We start from the raw sequence: 8,573 nt of genomic DNA, 5'->3' as shown, positions 1-8,573 counted from the left end.
TGCACCAGTCCTATTGAAAAAGAAATTGACAAGGAATTCTGATTAGTATTTTAATCCCTTTTTCTCAGTTTTGTTTTACTCACTGAAACATGGAAAATTCACATGGAATGTATAACGCATGAGGACACCAATACTTTCCATTCATTTACATGCAGCGTTTGGTACACTTTCCTTTATTGGTCAGAGTATTGAGTGCAGGAGTTGGGAGGTCATGTTGCAGCTGTACAGGACATTGCTTAGGCCACTTTTGGAATATTGTGTGCAATTCTGGTCTCGTTCCTATAGAACATAGAACATTACAGCGCAATACAGGCCTTTCGGCCCTCGATGTTGCGCCGACCTGTGGAACCAATAAGAAAGGATGTGAAACTTGAAGGGTTCAGAAAAGATTAAAGGATATTGTCTGGGTTGGAGGGGTTTGAGCTATAAAGGAGAGGCTGAATAGGCTGGGGCTGTTTTCCCTGGAGCGTCGGAGGCTGAGGGTTGACTTTATAGAAAATCATGAAGGGTATGGATAGGGTAAATAGACAATGTATTTTCCCTGAGGTGGGGGAGTCCTGAACTCAAGGACATAGGTTTAGGGTGAGAGGGGAAAAGATATAAATGGGACCTAAGGGGCAATCTTTTCACTCAGAAGGTTGAGCATTTATGGAATGAGCTGCCAGAGGAAGTAATGGAGGCTGGTACTATTATAGCATTTAAAAGGCATCTGGATGGGGAAATGAATAGAAAAGGTGGAGAGGGATATTGGCCAAGTGCTGGGAAATGGGACTAGGTTAATTTAGAATATCTGGTCAGCAATGGACCAATTGGACCGAAGGGTCTGTTTTCGTGCTGTGCATCTCTATGACTCTATGATCTCACATACATTTTTCTCTAATGGGGACAATGGAGACACTAATTGAGCTTGTTTTATGACCACAGTGACTCTGACATTTTGCAAAACTGCTGAAATGGTATGTCTTTTTTTTATACTGTGGAATGTATCACTCAAGTATCAACATGTAATTATTACATATAATGATCAGAAAATTACAAGAAGGCTAGTAAATAGAGCAAATAAATTTGAAACAAGTAAGCACAGCACTCAGTAAAAATGTAAAGTCACTGTAATCTAACCAGACCATAGGGCTGTTCTCTCATTAGCAAGAGACAACTGCTGGTGATTTAACCTGAGGGTCACCACACCTCAGGCAATGGAAGTGGTTGAGAAGGAGAGCTTTTCATGATAATGTCAGCCAGTGCAGGAATTAAACCTAAGCTGTTGGCATTACTCTGCATTACAAATCAGCTAATTCAGCTAACTGAGCTACACTATATCACCATACCTACCTACCTAACCCGAGCTGATCCATGAGCTTTTTTGCAATATGTCATTTCCAAATACTGATAAACGGGACAAAAACATTACTTCCACCACTGGAGAAATTAGTTGACAAAGTATCAGAGTTGAGATGATGAGAAATAATTTTTAACACAATGAGTTCTTCATAATCATCTGGAATGGACTGGTGAAAGTAAAAAAAAGAAAAATCTCTTGAACCAGGGACAGTCAACATGTAGATATTAATACCACAGGTAGAAATCAAGATAAGTAGCAGAGATATCTTCAAGGGAAAACTAGATAATTACATGAGGATGAAAAGAATAAAGGGATATGTTCATGGGGTTTGATGAAGAAAGCTGGCAAGATGCTCATGTGGAGCACAAACATAACCATGGATCTGTTGCACTAAGTGCCTCTTTCAGTCCTGCAAGTACTGCTTTGTAAGAAAATGTCCACAGTAACTTTGAAAAGGCAATTTGACTTATTAAGAAGGAAAAAGTGAGTAACACTGTGCGGAGGAAGAAGGCTAACTAAATTACTCTTTCAAAGTACCAACATTAGCACATGGGCCTGAATGGCTCCCTTCTGCACTGTATGAAAGCTGCACTGTTTGAATCCCAAGTATGTTATTGTCTTTTGGAGATGTCGGCAGTCTTGTTGTGAGGTGGACCCAGATACAATCTGCCCCAACTTGTCAGAATGATTTCTCTGACAAAATGCAGTGGATGGAGCATGGTTATAAAATATAGATGATGTGCATTAAAATAATCCCAGTTATTTACAGCAGCACAATCTCCAGGGTTGATTAAAGAGAGTCTGTTTCCCAATTTGAGATATTTTCTAAGATAGCCATAACACTAACCTTTGGTGGATGTAGGTTTGCTTGCTGAGCTGGAAGGCTCATTTTCATATGTTTCGTTACCATACCTGGCTCAAAGGCAGTGCAGGCTTTAATTACGCATAATAAACTGATTTTTTTATGGGCGGCACAGTGGCACAGTGGTTAGCACTGCTGCCTCACAGCGCCGGAGACCCGGGTTCAATTCCCGACTCAGGTGATTGACTATGTGGAGTTTGCACGTTCTCCCCGTGTCTGCGTGGGTTTCCTCCGGGTGCTCCGGTTTCCTCCCACAGTCCAAAGATGTACAGGTCAGGTGAATTGGCCATGCTAAATTGCCCGTAGTATTAGGTAAGGGGTAAATGTAGGGGTATGGGTGGGTTGTGCTTCGGCGGGTCGGTGTGGACTTGTTGGGCCGAAGGGCCTGTTTCCACACTGTAATGTAATCTAATCTAAAATCTAATACTAGGTAATATCATCAGTGAGCCTCTGGACAAAGCATTTATAGGTTTGGGTTTCTTTGGGTTAGTGATGTCATTTCCTGTGGTGATGTCATTTACTATAGTGATGTCATTTCCTGTTATTTTTCTCAGAAGGTGGTAAATCGGGTCCAAATTGATGTGTTTGTTGATAGAGTTCCAGTTGGAATGTCATGCTTCTAGGAATTCTCATACGTGTCTCGGTTTGGCTTGTCCTAGGATGGATGTGGTGTCCTTCCCCATCTATATGTAAGGATATTAGTGAGAGAGAGTCAAGTCGTTTTGTGCCTAGTTGGTGTCTATGTATCCTGGTGGCTAGTTTTCTGCCTGTTTGTCCAATGTAGTGTTTGTTACAGTCCTTGCACGGTATTTTGTAAATGACACTAGTCTTGTTTATTGTCTGTATAGGGTCTTTCAAGTTCATCAGCTGCTGTTTTAGTGTGTTGATGGGTTTGTGGGCTGCCATGATGCCAAGGGGTCTGAGTAGTCTGGCAGTCATTTCTGAGATGTCTTTGATGTAGGGGAGCATAGCGAGGGTTTCTGGACACATTTTGTCTGCTTGTTTGTGTTAGTTGCTGAGAGATCTGTCGACTGTGTTCATTGAGGACCTGTTCTTTTTCAATACACTGTTTAGGTGATTTTCCTCTGCTTTGCGTAGTTCCTCTGTACTGTAGTGTGTGGTGGCTCATTGAAATAATGTTCTAATGCAGCTTCCTTTGTGGCTGTTGGGATGATTGCTTCTGTAATTCAATATGTGTTGTTTTCCTGTAGATGCTGGTTTGAAGTTGCCCATTGGCTGTTCGCTCTACTGTGACATCTAGGAATGGCAGTTTGTTGTTGTTTTCCTCCCCTTTAGCGAGTTTTATGCCAGTAAGGGTACTATTGATGGTCTTGAAGGTTTCCCCTAATTTGTTTCATTTAGTGATGACAAAGATGTCATCCACGTAACAGACCCAAAGGTTTGGGCTGGGTGGTTGGCAGAGCTATTTGTTTGAGTATCTGTATTACTGTCTCTACTAAGAACCCTGATATCGGAGATCCCATGGGTGTTCCATTGGTTTGTCTGTAGGTTTTGTTGTTGAAGGTTGTGTGGGTGGTAAGGCATAGGTCCACAAGCCTGACAATACTGTCCTTGCTGATGAAGTTAGTGGTGTTTGGTGTATGTGTCTTTGGGTATTCTAATAGTGTAGTCAGTGTTTCCTTGGCTAGGTTGATGTTGATTGATGTGATCAGGGCTGTTACATCAAAGTAGACTATTATTTCATTCTCTTCTGTCTTTGTGTCTTTGATGGTCTTCAGGAATTCTTGGGTGGAGTGGATGGAGTGGCATGAGTCTTCTACAGAGTGTTTTAGTCTTTGGTGTAGCTCCTTAGCCAATCTGTAAGTTGGTGTTCCAGGTATCGAGACTATGGTTCTGAGGTGGACTCCTGGTTTGTGAATTTTGGACAAACAGGCTGAAATCTAGCCACAAAACAACATGACCCTCTCTCATAAAATGCTTACATACAGATGAGGAAGGACATCACTTCGACTGTGACAACACATCCAGCCTAGGACAAGCCAAACAGAGAATTCCTAGAAGGATGGCATTCCAACCAGAGCTCTATCAACAAACACACTGATTTGGACCCAATTTACCACCGCCTGAGAAAAAGAACAGGAAATGACATCACCACAGAAAATGACATCACCATATGAAGTGACATCACACACCCAAAGAAATTCAAATATATTAATAGAAAGCAGGAATCATCCGCAATACTTTGGCCAGAGGCTCACTGAAGAAGTTACCTAGTAGGGTGACAAAATATCTGAAAATGAACCTTCCAGCTCAGCGAGCAAACCTACATCCAGAACCTCAACCTGAGCTACAAATCTTCCCAAAACTCACTAACCTTTAGCGCATTATAAATTTAAAGGTAGAAGATAGAGGGTGGTGAGGGAGGGTTGTTTTTCAGACTGGATGCCTGTGATCAGTGGAGTCTCACGAGGATCGGTGCTGGGTCCACTACTTTTCATCATTTATATAAATGATTTGGATATGAGCATAAGAGGTGTAGTTAGTAAGTTTGCAGATGACACCAAAATTGGAGGTGTAGTGGACAGTGAAGAAGGTTACCTCAGATTACAACGGGGTCTTGATCAGATGGTCAATGGGCTGAGAAGTGGCAGATGAAGTTTAATTTAAATAAATGTGAGGTGCTGCATTTTGGGAAAGCAAATCTTAGCTGGACTTATGCACTTCATGGTAAGGTCCTCGGGGGTATTGCTGAACAAAGAGACCTTGTTGTGCAGATTCATAGCTCCTTGAAAGTGGAGTTGCAGGTAGATAGGATAGTAAAGAAGGCATTTGGTATGCTTTCCTTTATTGGTCAGAGTATTGAGTACAGGAGTTGGGAGGTCATGTTGTGACTGTACAGGACATTGATTAGGCCACATTTGGAATATTGTGTGCAATTCTGGTCTCCTTCCTATTGGGAGAATGTTGTGAAACCTGAAAGGGTTCAGATAAGATTTACAAGGATGTTGCCAGGGTTGGAGGATTTGAACCACAGGGGCGAGGTTGACTAGACTAGGGCTATTTTCCCTAGACCGTCAGAGGCTGAGAGGTGACCTTATAGAGGTTTATAAAATCATGAGGGGCATGGGTAGGATAAATAGACAAATTCTTTTCCCTGGGGTGGGGGAGTCCAGAACTAGAGGGCATAGGTTTCGGGTAAGAGGGGAAAGATATAAAACAGACTTAAGAGGCAACTTTTTCACACAGAGGGTGGTACATGTATGGAATGAGCTGCCAGAGGAAGCGGTGGAGGCTAGTACAATTGAACATTTAAGAGGCATTTGGATGGGTATATGAATAGGAAGGGTTTGGAAAGATATGGGCCAGGTGCTGGCAGGTGGGACCAAATTGGGGTGGGATATCTGGTCGACATGGACGAGTTGGACCGAAGGGTCTGTTTCCGTGCTGTACATCTCTATGACTCTATGACTCTGCCTAGAGTGGGAACCCTGACTAATTGAAAACTCATTCACATTCCAGGAACACAGTTACTATGGTTTCCTTGCCACTCCTCTGACTGGGATCATTTAGTACAAGGAGCTTCCTCGTAGTGTAACTCAGAACCACACAATTACTCCCAGAATCATTGAGAATGACCATCACTTACATTTCCTCAGCTGACACCTTTGTCCTATCCATGCTGTCCTCCTCCTGTTTCTGATAAGGATGGTTTGGGTACTAAACCAAAGCCATCTTTCCACCAACTTTCTCTCCCCACTTTTGAAAGGGTCACCTATACAGAACAAGTAAAATGAAACAAAATTTAACACTGACATCAGAAGCCAGGCTTCCTCAATGAGAAAGAGGTTTGTCAAAGAAAACCTGTGGTCTTGCATAGGAAGTGTTTTTGTGCTCGTCTAAGTGAAGACTAAAGGACTATATGTTTTATTCAGCACGCAGGAGCACTCTTTCCTTTGAATCAAAAGATTGGAGGATAAAGTGCAAAATGATAAACACAAGCATTTAATTGAGCATATCACTTCAGTGCAGTTTGGAAGGAGTGCCACATTCATCAAATTGTCAGATGAGATGTTAAATTGAGGCTCCGCCATTTCATTGCAGTAAATATAGAAGATTCCATGTCACAGTTCATGGAACAGTAGAGGAATACTCTGCTGGCATCCTGGCAAGTACTAACCTTCAACCACCATCATTGAATAAGATTGGTCACTTACATCTGCTGTTAATGTAGCACGGAAATGTATAAGTTACAGGCCACTCTGTTCTACACTGCAACAACTCCACTTTGAAAGAATTTAATGGTCTGCGAATGGTTACGGAATGTCCTGATATTATGAGAGTTGCTTCATTAGCATTTTTACAGCATTCCAATTAAAGTATGCTGAACATGATTTTCTAATGTATAGTGTATCCATAATTTAAAAAGCAGCATTAAGATAAATAGAATTGTAAAAGAACAAACTAGCCAGTAGGAAATTAAAGCATAAATGGCAATTCAATTCCCTGGGCTTTACTGTAAGGGTTTGGAACGAGATATTATAACCCACTGACTGTTGTTTTAACGCCCTTGGTCTAAACATTTACGAAGACCTAAACAGACCTATTAGTTTATCCAGAGTACAATTTTTTTTCCAAATAATACAGTAATAAAGCTGAATGATAGCCGGGAGTTATATAGTGACTGTACAATATGGTACAACATCCTGTTTACTCGGCAGTTTTAGTAATAGCTTAACACTGAGATTACAGACGTGGTGCTTTTTGAGTTTCATATTTTAATGTTAAAATCAAAAAAAAATTATCTCAAGAGGAATTAAATAATAACCATAAAATCAACAAGGAAAATAAATATAATGAAAGGTGTAATAGACATAACTTTTTTCTCATGTAAAAATCTGTGTAGATTTTACAATTAATCAAGAAAATATAAGTAATATTCACTTATTACTGAAACAGCTACTTACCAGGACGACCTAGAAGCTTAAAATCAGAAGCAATATCAAAATTGTTGTCGTATATAAGTGACCTGTTCCAGCAAGTAACCTTGAAACCTTGAATGAGAGGGATTGATAAACTCATTTATAAACAGATCAAAAATTACTTACTGCATGATAAACATATCTTAGTTATGTCTAATCCGCTGCCAACTGTTTTATCAAATATTACACAAGCTCTAATAAGCAAATACACCACCTTGTTTGCTGCTGAGCCATGGAGAACAAAGAGGCTTAGGCTCATCCTTGCCTTCTTTACTGAGTTAGTTGGCCTCTCACCTTGGCCTCAGTATGACTTCACTAAGGAGATTGGAGGGGTGGTGGCAGGGGTGGGTGGGAGCATCAGCCAGCCCTGATTGTTATTCAGATGCAGTGCATATCTCAAATCATAAAATGCTCAGTGCAGTTGCTGGCCACTCACCCAGCATACCTGTATTAGCTCTTTGAAATGCTATTCGATTAAGCTCAGCAAAACTTTAACTTTCAAGTTTTTTTGTGTGTAGAACCTTACAATAATACAACAATTAGTCCAGGCAGATGGATCTCTCGTCCAGTGGTGTTGCCATTGCATCACCTTTGTGATAAATGATAAAGACCCAATTAAGTATTGAGAACACTGATGAAGTTGTTTTCTGTCCCCATTCCAATCTCTATTCTCTAATTTCTATAGCTAGTTTCTGCCCATATCCCTGGTAACAGTCTGAGTTTAAGCCATTCTCTTCACAAACTTGGTATCACAGTTAAGCCTAGAGTAAGCTTCTGATCTCATCGTTGTTTCATCACTAAGACCATGTATTACATCCTTATAGTGCCTGACATTGAATGAGTGAAAGCTATTATTGTGGTATATATTTTTCAGTGAGAAAAACAGTAAAATATACTACGTGCCGCCATGTTTCAGTGTCATTTTGAATATTTTAAGAATAAGAAAAATAAAGAAAGATATAATTTAAAGAGTGTCCATTACTCCTGAACCAGCTCATCGTCAATGATGTCCTTGCCCTAACACCTCGCCACCCCTTCCCACTGTCTCAGATCATATGCTGCTAAAACTCTACCATGACCAAGGGTTATAACCCCAAAGTACTATGGACATTTTTAACTCTTAATTCCAAAATGTATTTTTTTTCACAAGAGAACTGCTACATAGACAATAACTGCAAGTGTTAAAAAAAGTGTTTGTATTGAAGAAATGTAGTACCTAAAAATGTCAAAGAAACTTCAAACAGATTGTACTGTGATAAATATAAAGATAAAGCAGGGTTGATGACTCCGCATTCAAAAGCAATCCACTTTGTGTAGATGGTGTCCCAAACTGCAGAAACATGATGTTTTTCCTTTTGAAGAATGTACAAGAACAAGGATTAAAAATCAAGCTTCAACTCTACTGGAGTGTACTAGTGGGATCAAACAA

At 40.4% G+C, this 8,573-nt stretch overlaps 1 long non-coding RNA gene across 2 annotated transcripts in view; it reads right to left on the bottom strand.

The window, feature by feature from the left end:
* Positions 1-5,877: 5,877 nt before the first annotated feature.
* LOC122555356 (uncharacterized) overlaps positions 5,878-8,573 on the bottom strand; it is a 45,682-nt gene continuing 42,986 nt past the window's right edge. For both annotated transcript variants that reach the window (XR_015758743.1, XR_015758744.1), the window contains 2 exons: positions 7,130-7,216; positions 5,878-5,937 (listed from right to left, as the gene is read on the bottom strand). This is a non-coding gene — a long non-coding RNA (uncharacterized LOC122555356). The remainder of the gene's footprint in view (positions 5,938-7,129; positions 7,217-8,573) is intronic.

This window comes from Chiloscyllium plagiosum, unplaced genomic scaffold (assembly GCF_037043375.1).
Source record: "Chiloscyllium plagiosum isolate Xiang-an unplaced genomic scaffold, Cpla_swu_hap1 HiC_scaffold_12, whole genome shotgun sequence".
In the NCBI taxonomy this organism is placed as follows: domain Eukaryota; kingdom Metazoa; phylum Chordata; class Chondrichthyes; order Orectolobiformes; family Hemiscylliidae; genus Chiloscyllium; species Chiloscyllium plagiosum.
Note: the sequence above shows the minus strand (reverse complement) of the source record. Positions and strands in the feature narration are given on the sequence as shown.